Genomic DNA, 11296 nt, shown 5'->3' with positions numbered 1-11296 from the left:
TCAGTGTCTGTGTTGTGAGCTAGAGATAAATCTATCATCCTCAGGCAGAGAAGGATGATGAGAGGCACCATGGAAGGTATGTGTCTCTGCATGGGTGGTTTGGTGAATGACTAGGAAGAAATTTAAGAAATACAACCCAATGGAGGAGAGGCAGCATGGGTCAGATTCCTCTACAGGTGCTTATTACAACATACTTGTGAGAATTTCTCTAAAATATTTATAAAAGTGCTAAAGGCCAAGTGAATGACAGTATAAAATCCTTAAGAATCATGGAAATAAGGGGGAGTTCACAAGATCACAGATTCTTTTCCATTGACAAAGTCAGGTGCTCGTGAGAAAGATTATTGGGAGTTGTAAGATGGGGAAAGTTGGTCTCCAGAGGTGTGAGCATACAGCCCTGTGTGGAACCTTTTCTACAAGGAACAAAATTTTAAATCCACTGGGAAAGAGCAGCGAAAGTTCTCTTTCTCAGTACCTTCGTGAAGAACTACTGAGGAAGAGGAAAAGGAAACATTACAATTCTATTCCTTCCAGTTTGATACAATAGCGTTCAAATTTTCAGAAACTGTTGACTACTAGGAAGGGGAAGTTTCTCTGAGAAAGGCCACTTCATAGGTTGTGAGGCATGGGCTCCCTTAGCTTGGGATTTGACAAGAACTATACAAAACATTGCTTAGTAGATACCAAGTATCAGAAATATGCAATGTAAAAGTATTAGGAAAACCCTTTATGAAAAAAAAATACTCCAAAAGATGGAAGATAATGGATTAAAGTACAGTATCAATAAAAGGTCTAACAACTGAAAGACAGTAGATGTACTGTTGAATTTTTGAATGTATAATGTGATCATTCAAAGATAGGCAATATATATATATATATATATATATATATATATATATATAGGACTATCACTAAAAAGTTTTTTAAAAGAGCTTTACATAGCATAGTAATCAAATAGATGAAATACAAGTAGAATCACAAACAAAAACAAAAACAAAAACTCCTTCAATGTAAAAGCAAGCATACAGTAAAACAACAACAATGACAACAAAAAACAAAACCAAAAACACACACAAAGAACACATCAAGAAAAAAGTGCTTTCTGATAAAAACAAAAAGGGTTAAACCAATGAACAGGAAGAGAGATTGTATCAGATTGGATTTAAAAGGAAACCCCAAGCCAGAGGTCTATCTCAGTGGCATAAGCACCTGCCTGGTAAGCATGAGGTTGTGAGTTTGATGCCTGATATCAACCAAACAAAAAACAAATGGAAGCCCCTACAATATTATTATTTTTTATGAGGCATCTTACTCAAATGTCTCACACTTGTTTGCTGCAAGCCTTTAACAACAGCATTCCCCTTCCCCTGCTGACTCTCAGCTGGAGAAGCTGTAAAAAGCCTAGTTGGTTTCTTCCTTACTTCCAGAGGAAGATACAAACTTCACAAATCTCACCTTGGCCTCTCCCCGAGTTCTGTCAGTGTGTCCAGCCAAGGTCTCATGGTGTTCTTATGCCATGTGGCATCTGCTTGGGGGGCTGTGCCCTAAATTCAGAGACCTCAATAAGATTTGAAATTAAACTCATCATACTTCCAAGGGTAGGAATGATATCGTCTGTCTTGAATTTCAAAGCAAACTTTGGATGAATAAACATTATAGATATACAGAAATAGGTAGGTTAAAGGTAGAGGAAAAAGGACAGACGACACAAATACTGAAATAGAACATTGGGTGGCTAGGTTAAAATTAGACATACGAATACTGAAAAATTCTCTGGAAGCATTATTTGAAATCTGGAAGGTCAACACTCAGAAATCTATAGCATTCCTGTAGACCAGTAATAAGTTCACTGGGAAAAAATTAGGGAAACAACATCTTTCACAATAGCACCAAGAAAAATGAAATGCTTAGGAATCATTTTAACCAAGGAAGTGAAAGAGCTCTACAAGGAATCTTATAGTACCATAAAAAAGGAAATGCAAGAGGGTATCAGAAAATGGAAAGATATGCCCTGTTTTTAGGTGGGTAGAACCAATATAGTGAAAGTGGCTATACTTGCAAAACTGTTAAGTAGAGCTAATGCAATCCCAATCAAAATACCCAATGGCATTCCAACAATCCTAAAATTCATATTGTACCAGAAGAGGCCTAGAGCAGCAAAAGTAGTTTTGGCCAACAAGGGCAAGGCACTGGGCATCTTAATTCCTGACTTGAAGTTATACTACAGGGCTAAAAGTGGAAAACGTTTTCCATTATCTAAAATGGCCAACCTCACAGGGCAGGGGTTATGGCTTGTACTTTTTTTCCTGTTTTGTAAGTTTTGCATTTTCTGGGCAAGTTTCTAAAGAGTTTCAACTAAAGTCATGAATGAGTCCGTCCTTTCAGTGCTTCTTGCTGCTTTTTTTCTGTCGAGGATCATTTGGACTCTAGACCTTTCCCCAGTTCTGAATCCCAGGACTCCTCCTTGGAGCCTTAGGGTTCCACACTGTCCTTTAACAAAGTTGTACTCAAATCTGTAACTTTTACCTCATAGAATTTTATGATATTTATGAGTTCAATTTATTCAGTGAGTTATTCAGATGAATTTAATTTGGATTTCTAACAGTATTTACAATACAATCCCTATTAAAATAGTAATCACATTTGACAATTTATATTCTTTCATAATTTATATGATCATAGCAAATTCATTTGTACCTATCCTATCTCCTCTATTTGATATTAAGGTCTTAATATATATAGAGAACATAGTATGCACATGAGCATACATGAAATAAAACATTATGCCTTGATTGATTTATACAAATTGACTTCACTTATGCAATTTTCACCCTGATCAAGAAACAGAATATTATCAGCATCCCAGAAACCATCCTGAGATCAATTCCATGCTCTGATTATTGTTCCCTCCTTGCCTATCTATTCACGGTGGTAACTATTAACCTGGCTCTTGGCAGGATGTATTAGTTTTTCCACTTGTGTTCTGTATTAATATAAACACAACCTCTTGCCCTGACTTTCTTCTATAAATGCTATGTCTGTGAGATTCCTCTCTATGGTTCACATGGTTACAGTTTGCTCCTGATCAATGTGCAAGTCATTCACGGTGGAAATGAGCCAGTATTTGTCCATTCCATATCAGTGGCCTTTGGAGACCATAGGAATCTGTTCAGATGACCATAGCAAATTTTCACAGGCAATATGGTTGAAGAAATTTTAGCATAGTGCTGGTAACTAGAGTTTCTACACTAAAGTGCCAGCTGATTTGATTTCTGGTGAGAACATTTTTTGTGGTTTGCTGGACTTTCATTTGTAGGCCCCTCACATGGTCTTTTGTGCATGTGTGTATATATGTGTTTGTGTTTGCAGGTGTGGTGTGTGTATGCTTCTGTGTGTGTGGATAGGGGAGGTATCTTTTTTTTTTTTTTTAGGCACAGTCTCTCTATGTAGTCAAGGCTGATATTGAGCTTGTAGGGTTCTTACTGCCTCTGCATTTCTAGTGCTGGGATTATAGGTGTTCCCTACTATTCCTAGCTAGAAACTGTCTTTAATAACTACACACATGCATGTGCCTCTCCTGTGTTTATATGTAAGATGGTTTCACTGGTCATAGAGATTTCATATGTTAATGGCAGATAATTCAAAAGTTTTTCAAACATAGTTGTATCAGTTTGTTTTCCTATCAGCAGAGTAAGAAGAGCCATTTCAAATTGTTTGTAATACACTTGTGCATGGCAAGGGCAGCTCTCTCTGTAGGGAGTCACCTGCAGGACAAAACCTCTCCCAGAGTCTGAGCTAGTCAGTGTCAGGACTGGACTGACTCCAGGGTGTCCGACCTCTATTTACAATGCAGCATGAAGAGCCCTGGAAAATGCAAACCTATCATGTACTACAATTTTTGCCCAGTGACATGATTTTGAAAGAGAATAATTTCCCTGGAACTACATGAAATGACTCATGTGATGATGACATTGACAAAAGCCACTGTCTGCCACTCAGAGCGGGGTGGGGTGGGGGGGTAGAGGGTGGGGGATGGGGTGGGTCCTGTTAGTTAAGGTAGTCAGTGTCTCTCTTTAGTAAAGCAGCTATCAAGAGGTCATTTTCCACAGAGTGACTAATTTTCAGGATTATGCTTTTTTGAACCACATGTATTATTATTCATATTTCTTTATTCACTTTTTATTTTGTGAATTTTTTAATTTTAGAAACTCTATTGACTCAATTTGCATGTCTACATTTAATTTGTTGGAGGACTATCTATTAAATAAAAATTTCTTTCAAATTAAAAAGTTAAAATAAAAGGTTATCTCATTTTAAAATTACTACTAATAATCCAGATGGTGATGATACATTAATATTTAAATAAAAAAGCTCTTAAATAAGTGATATTTAATTGAGAATAAGCAGAGAACATTGCAATGTGGGAAAAGCATGGTATAGAAACCACGCAGCTATTCAATGACTTTAAAAAATACCTAAAGGTGTTGGGTGTGGTGGCTTACATCTGGAATCCTGGAATTTGGGAGGCTGAGGCAGGAGGTTGGCCACAAGTTGGAAACCAGCTTGGGCTGCATAGTGACTTCAAGGCTATCTTAGGCTACATAGCAAGACCTTGTTTAAAAGAGAGAGAGAGAGACAGAGATAGAGACAGAGAGAAAGAGAAAGAGTAGGCCAAAAAAAAGGAAAGAAAAAAAAGGCAAAATGAAGAGGGTTGCATAAGATATTTGGAAACAATAATCCCTGTCCACAGGGATTAGAAACAGGGTTTCCCAGGGTCACTGGTAAAGTCAACAAGACTGAAGAGACAGCAGCATCCTTGTAGCAGAATTTTTGCTAAAGTTTGTGGTGGCTTTTCTGGAGGTTGTGATTTTGACAGAGTCTTTTGTAATAATCTTTGTTATCCTGCAACCATCCCGAGAGCCCATCTTTCATAACTTTTCACATTATTTATTGTTTCAAGTTTTTGTTAGGTTTTACCATATGCAACTCAATTTGGAGTTTAAAATCTTTTCTAATAGAAAAAAATAAGAAATGTGATATCAGTATGAGTTTAATAGAGCTTCTGGGAACATGACGTGTCTTTAGGATGCATTGGAATAGGCCATAGCATTTGAAATTCTGTGGTGAATGGTATTGTGCCATGGTGAGTAGTGTGGGGATCATGCACCCAGAGCCTCCTTCCTCTTATCCCTTCTTTACAAAGGATCCCACAACTCATCTAGCAGTTTCCTGGATGCTGGTTCCTCACAACAGTGATTTCTAATATATTCTGCACCTTATTAATCCCACTAGTAGGAAAAGCTGAATGAAGGGCCTACTAGTGCATAGCTTTGCTTTTGTCTAATGCTTTTTTTAAATATATGCACTCTATATATCTATTAAATTAATGTCATGGGCAAGTTTGAGGAGTTTATTTTGGAGCTCCCAGAGGCATCTGCTCTCCAAGCTCCTTCCTACCTGCTTAGGATGTAAGGACATTTTATTCTGTTTTACTTGGAAAATCATTTAAATCTGTTGCAAATCAGTCTAGGATTATTTTGCTCAGTTTAGATGAACCTGTGAACAGTCAAAGTGCAGCTCTTCTAGAATTCATTACGAGGCCAGAGAATACAGATAACACTAGAAGCCAGTAGCAAACTCAGTTAGCTTCTGGTCATTGCTGCTTCTGAAGTGACATCTGGTGTGAGGCAAACTAGACTCCTACTTCAACCATGTTTTCTGCAGATCCATTAGAGTCACAATTGGGCTTCACGGGTAGGGCCAGGTACTGGCAGGAAGCCACTGGTTCTACTTGCAGGGGAGGAGGAGAGCTGCCAGTCTGACTGGCTGAACTCAGAAAACCAGGGAAGGCAAGTTGTCCCGGATTGGGGGGAGACAAAGGCAAGCAGTGGGGAAAGGCTCAACTGCCCCTTGCCAAGCCAAGCCACTCACTTTTCAAGCTGGTGCTCAGAAAAGTGGGAGAGTCAAGCTTTTCTCTCTCTCTCTCTCTCTCTCTCTCTCTCTCTCTCTCTCTCTCTCTCTCTCCCTGTCTCTCTGTCTGTCTTTATTTCTTTGAGATATGGTCTTACTATGTACTTCAGAGTAACTTTGAACTCATTATGTAGTCCAGACTAGCCTTACACTCATGGTGATCCTCGTGCTTCAGCCTCCCAAATACTGAGATTACAGACTTGTGTCACCAGCCTGGCTAGAGCCCTGCATTTCTTGCTGTTTCAATACCCAGTGAAAGTTTTCACTCTCCTTAATCTTAAGTGGATCCAAAAGAGACATCTCTGTAGCTGCCTTAAAGCTGATTTGGGGCAGAACACATTCCAAAATGGGACCACTAAGGAAATCAGTATGGAGAGTCCTCAAAAAACTAAGATTGGAAGTTCCATTCAATCCAGATTCTCCTCTCCTGAGTATTTTCCCAGAAAAATTGAAAAGGTCACATCACAGTTATATATGTGCACCCATGTTTATAGCAGCACAATTTGTAATACCTAAATCTTGGTAAGAACCAAAAGTCCCATCAAACACAGAGTGGATGAAAAAGATGTGGTATTTTTATTCAATGGAATATTACCATGAAAAAGGATAATCTTGAGGCTTTTATAGATAAATGGAAGAAAGTGGCAACTATACACATAGATGAAATAAATCAGACTCACATTTTTAAGTATTGTATTGTCTCTCTAGTGTAAAAAATAAATAGTAATAATAAAAACTGAAAGAGTAATAAAATCCACATTGTACAATAGATATTGTAATAGTGAAAGGGAAAGAGAGTACTCAAAAAGAAAGAACAACTTGTAGGTATAAATACATAACTGTATGTATGTTTAAGTGTTAAGATAGATAATCGTGTTACCAATTCTCTATTAGTTCATCAAAAAGAATAGGCATTTATGCTTTGATTTTGTAACTTGAGCAACTGCTTCTAAGATTACAATGTGTAATATATTACCTAGTGTTTATTTCTTACTGTTTTGGACGATTTCTCAAGACAAAAACATAATTCAGTCAACTTCTCCTTAAAAGATTTATAGTACAAACTACAGATAAAGTGACAAGGGACATTAGACTAAAACATGACATCTGGTGTGAGGCTTTCTGAACTCCAGCTTCATCCATCTTTTCTGTAGATCCATCAGAGCCAGGAATAAGCTTCACAGGTGCAGCCAAGTGCTGGCAAGATGCACCAGTTCTTGTTCACAGAGGTTACTGGAGTCACAAGTGGCCATGTGATCTGAATAGTGATTTTGGAGAGTAATTCATTCCTCTCCTTCTATGTCTTTCTAAGATCTGCACAATCTTCAAAGGCCGAGAACAAAGGTCATTTACCAGGTTTCAGAAGCCTGTTGACTAGGCCAAAAGGCAGGATGGTTAACAGATTGGTGTGTGTGTGTGTGTGTGTGTGTGTGTGTGTGTGTGTACGCACGCACATTAGGTCTAAGTAGTTAGAAGCAGCCTTGTTGTCTTCTTAGTCTGGTATGGATATGGGACATGAAGGCTTTTTATTGAACTGCCCTTTATGCATTTTTCCTCCTTAAATAAAAATTAAGGGACACATTGTTTTCCCAGTCACGCTCCGTTAGAAGGAATGTTTTCTGGGAACAAATTTTTATGTGGTCTTGATGACCTTGCCTCAGGACAGGGCCCAGAGACTGTCTTAGTGGCTAGAATGACTGCTGATGAGCATCTTTTGCTGAATTTCATTCTTCAAAAGCTTACTTTTAGCCCAAATATAGAGTCTTGGGCAAAACTTCATGAGCTCCTATGCATTGTCATATGGTTTGTGGTTTGTGCTGTTCATTGCTTTTTGGTCAGTAATGGTCTAGGCCAGGGATTTAGCTTAGCAGTGTAAGTGCCCACCTGAAAAGCATGAGGCCATGAGTTCAATCCCTTGTACAAAAAATATATAGTCTGATCTGGAAAAGGACATGCTTGCTATGAGAGACAGATTACTCCTTTCTAAGTACCTGCCTCTGCCTGTGGCTATTTATAAAACTTCAACTCTCTCATCCCACGTCAATGAACTGACAACATAATTTTAGAAAGAAATCAATAAATTTTTCCTTGTTATACACTAATGATTGTAGCACTCCCCTAGGTATTAAACAAGAGACCAAGCATTAAAAGCTTGAAGCTTCATATTTTTGTCCTGACTTTGAAGTGGGGTTGCTATGTGATCTTAGACAGTATCAGTTATCTCTAGTCCCTTATTTTTTATCTAGTGAAAGGAAAAGCATTGAGTTGTTTGTATTTTTTAGTCTCTTTGTGCTGTTTTTATCAATGTGTCACAGACAACATGGCTAAAAGAACAAGATTAAATATTCTCACACTTCTAGGAAGTGAAAGTCCAGTTGAAGGCGCCAGTTGGTTGGTTATCTCTGAGGTCTTCTTTCTTGGCTTACAGAAGGCTGTTTTGTTTTAATCTTTATATGCAATATGTACTCTTTGAAAACATCCCCTAGTATGTCCAAATTTCCTCTTATTATGTGAACATACATAAATGGCTTTATTTTGTTGGAAAAGATTTTTAAAAACTTATTTTCAAGTATATCTTTATTCTTAGGCACTGGTAGATAGAGTTTGAACATATGAATTATAGTGATACACAACCAAACCTTTAATGTATTATATACATTTTTTTGACTAAGGAATTGAGGATGGTTTGCCTTATTTTGAGGTTCTCTGAAGGAGACCAAGGCAAAGATTCAAGAGCAACAGATTTATTCTGGGCAATGTAGTAAACAATGACAGAAACAAGGAATTTGAAGAATAAAAGGAAATGTAGCCTATCAGGGATGTATTACACAGTTCACAATGTAGAGGAGCTTAATATGCAGAGAAAACTAAGGAAAGAATGTGTGTTTCAGTTGGTTCACCATATAGGTGAGGTAGATGAAGTACTTTCACAAACACTTTCTCCACAAGCCAGCATTTTGGCTGAGGTAAAGACACACTGAGTCTACGGGAGATCTGGCGCAGCATCTTTCTTCTGGCATCTTCACAACTTACTTCTTCAAAGTTTTAGATCCTTCCTGCTGGTGCTTTATTCATTGCTTGATTGAGGAATGCTATGGTGGATGAGAAGTTTGTGAAATCCCTGAAGTTACAGCTTAGATTTATCATGACTATTCTTCAGTTCAGAGAAATCCTTCTCATAAAGAGAAGCGCTTGACAGTTGTAAGCCATCACAGCCCTGGGGTTTTAAATCCTATGGAGAAATGGAACCAATTCTAATATATAATTCTGGCTCTAAATTCTACACAAGGATGTCTGGATACAATATATGTATTCTTTTTTTATCGGTACCAGGGATTGAACTCACGACCACCTGCTTGCAAGGTTGGTGCTTATGCCTCTGTGTTAAATCCCCAACCCCAATACATGTATTCTTGCTGAGGGGAAAGAATAGGAAACAAATTGACAAAGTCCACAAGGAACATGACTGTGCATTTTTGCAGTTCTCCTGTATTCTCAGGGTTTGGCTATCCAAACCATGTGATAGCTCAAGCATAATAGTAATATGTTTATTGTCCAATTAATGTTCAAAATCCTGTTGTAGATCAGAGAGCATCTCTGGTGCAAGTACAGATGAGGGATTCAGACCCTGACCCCCTCATTAATTCTTTATCCTTTCAGTCTCAGAATCTTTACCTACTATTTCAGGGAAAGGCCCAGCTATCTTCTCACGTACTGGCCTTGAGATAACTGACATAAGTAGACCCTCTGTTGGCAATGGTTAACCTCATGACCCCTGCTAGATGCAAAGGGATCTCTTCGCAGAAAAAAATATACACTGTAGGATGGAGAATGTAAAGTTTGAGTGTCCAGTAAGTGCTTCTGCCACCAAGCCACTGTCTCTCCCAAAGACTCTAAACTCCTGTCTCCAACCACCTGTGCTCCTCTGAATAGCACCAGATATAAACTGGTATTTAAATTTCCTGGATGCCTGGAAGTGTCAAGAGGCATCCTCAGGAAGGAGGAGACACTTCAGGAAATGAAATTGGAAGAATCTCAAAGGAGGAAGGCCACACTACATCTTTTACAAGTCAAACAAGTATACTTGGCATTCTCAACATGTTAGTCTATGAAAAGGAGTCGACCCTATCTTGACCACTGAGGTCCTGCACATAGAAAATTCTGCAGAGTTTTTGCCACACAGAAGCTCTCACTAAATATTTAGCAGATGAATGTAAGAGTGATACTGCATGTAAGTAAAAACATGACAATACAAATGAGAAATGACTATTGCAGTACTAATTAAATATAAATCTTCCAGAGTTTTTCTACTCAGAAAGAATACATTTTATTACTAAAACAGGATCACATATACAGACTGATATAAAGATACTTCATTTTTAAGTCATTAATTACTTTTATAAATGATATTTTGTCATTTCCATATAATACAATTTCACCTTTTAAAAGTTATCATTCAGGTTTCATAGTATTTTCAAAATGATCTCAGGCATCTCCACTATCTGTCCCAGAATATTTTTCTCACTCCAAAAAGAAATTGTATACCCACAAGCAGTCATTTCTCATGGCCCTTTAAACCCCCATTTGTATATCCCAGAAGGTACAAAGTTATTTTTTGTGTCTCTCGCTTCCCTATTCTGAAAGTTTTATATCCATCGAATCATACATCCTATGGCCTTGTGTGTGGCTTCTTTAATTTAGCACAAGGTTTTTCAGATTCACTGATACTGAAGATGCTGTTCTTGAGGCTCAGTGGAGTTCTACTGTGTACAAAAACTACCTTTTATTGTTCTTTCATAAAGATGAATAATTGGGCTGTTTCCATTTTTTAACTATTATGAATAATATTGCTGTTCATGTACACAATTCTGAATGTCAAGTGTTTTAGATTTTCTTAGTTATACACCTAGTACTAAAACAGTTGGATCAGATGGGGGCACTTTCTTTAATAGTAAACTGTCTCTCCAAGTCACCATAACAGTTTTTACAATGTGTTTTCCTTTACAGTAGATCAAGAATGTCTTTTGATCTACCTCACCACTTTGAATGAATGCATAACATTTGCTTATCCAGTTCTACAAAAGGGTATTTAAATTTTTCATTGTAGGGCATTTGATGATTCTATGAATGAGGATTTAACAATCTTCTTTGTATTCTTGGGAGTTTATAAATAAATTTTCCTAGTTATACCAAGAGGACTCTTCATGCCCTCTCGTTAGTGCTCTCAGATTCCAATCTCCCAGCCCCCATTTTGTAAACTACCTGGAGCTCTCATTGAGAGGGAGGACCAAATATTGAAGTCCTCTGTGTATCTTCAATACTCTCT

This window comes from Cavia porcellus, unplaced genomic scaffold (assembly GCF_034190915.1).
Source record: "Cavia porcellus strain 051 isolate PalLab524CR breed Dunkin Hartley unplaced genomic scaffold, mCavPor4.1 scaffold_4, whole genome shotgun sequence".
NCBI lineage: Eukaryota > Metazoa > Chordata > Mammalia > Rodentia > Caviidae > Cavia > Cavia porcellus.
The sequence above is the reverse complement of the archived record's forward strand: the minus strand, read 5'-3'. Positions refer to the sequence as shown.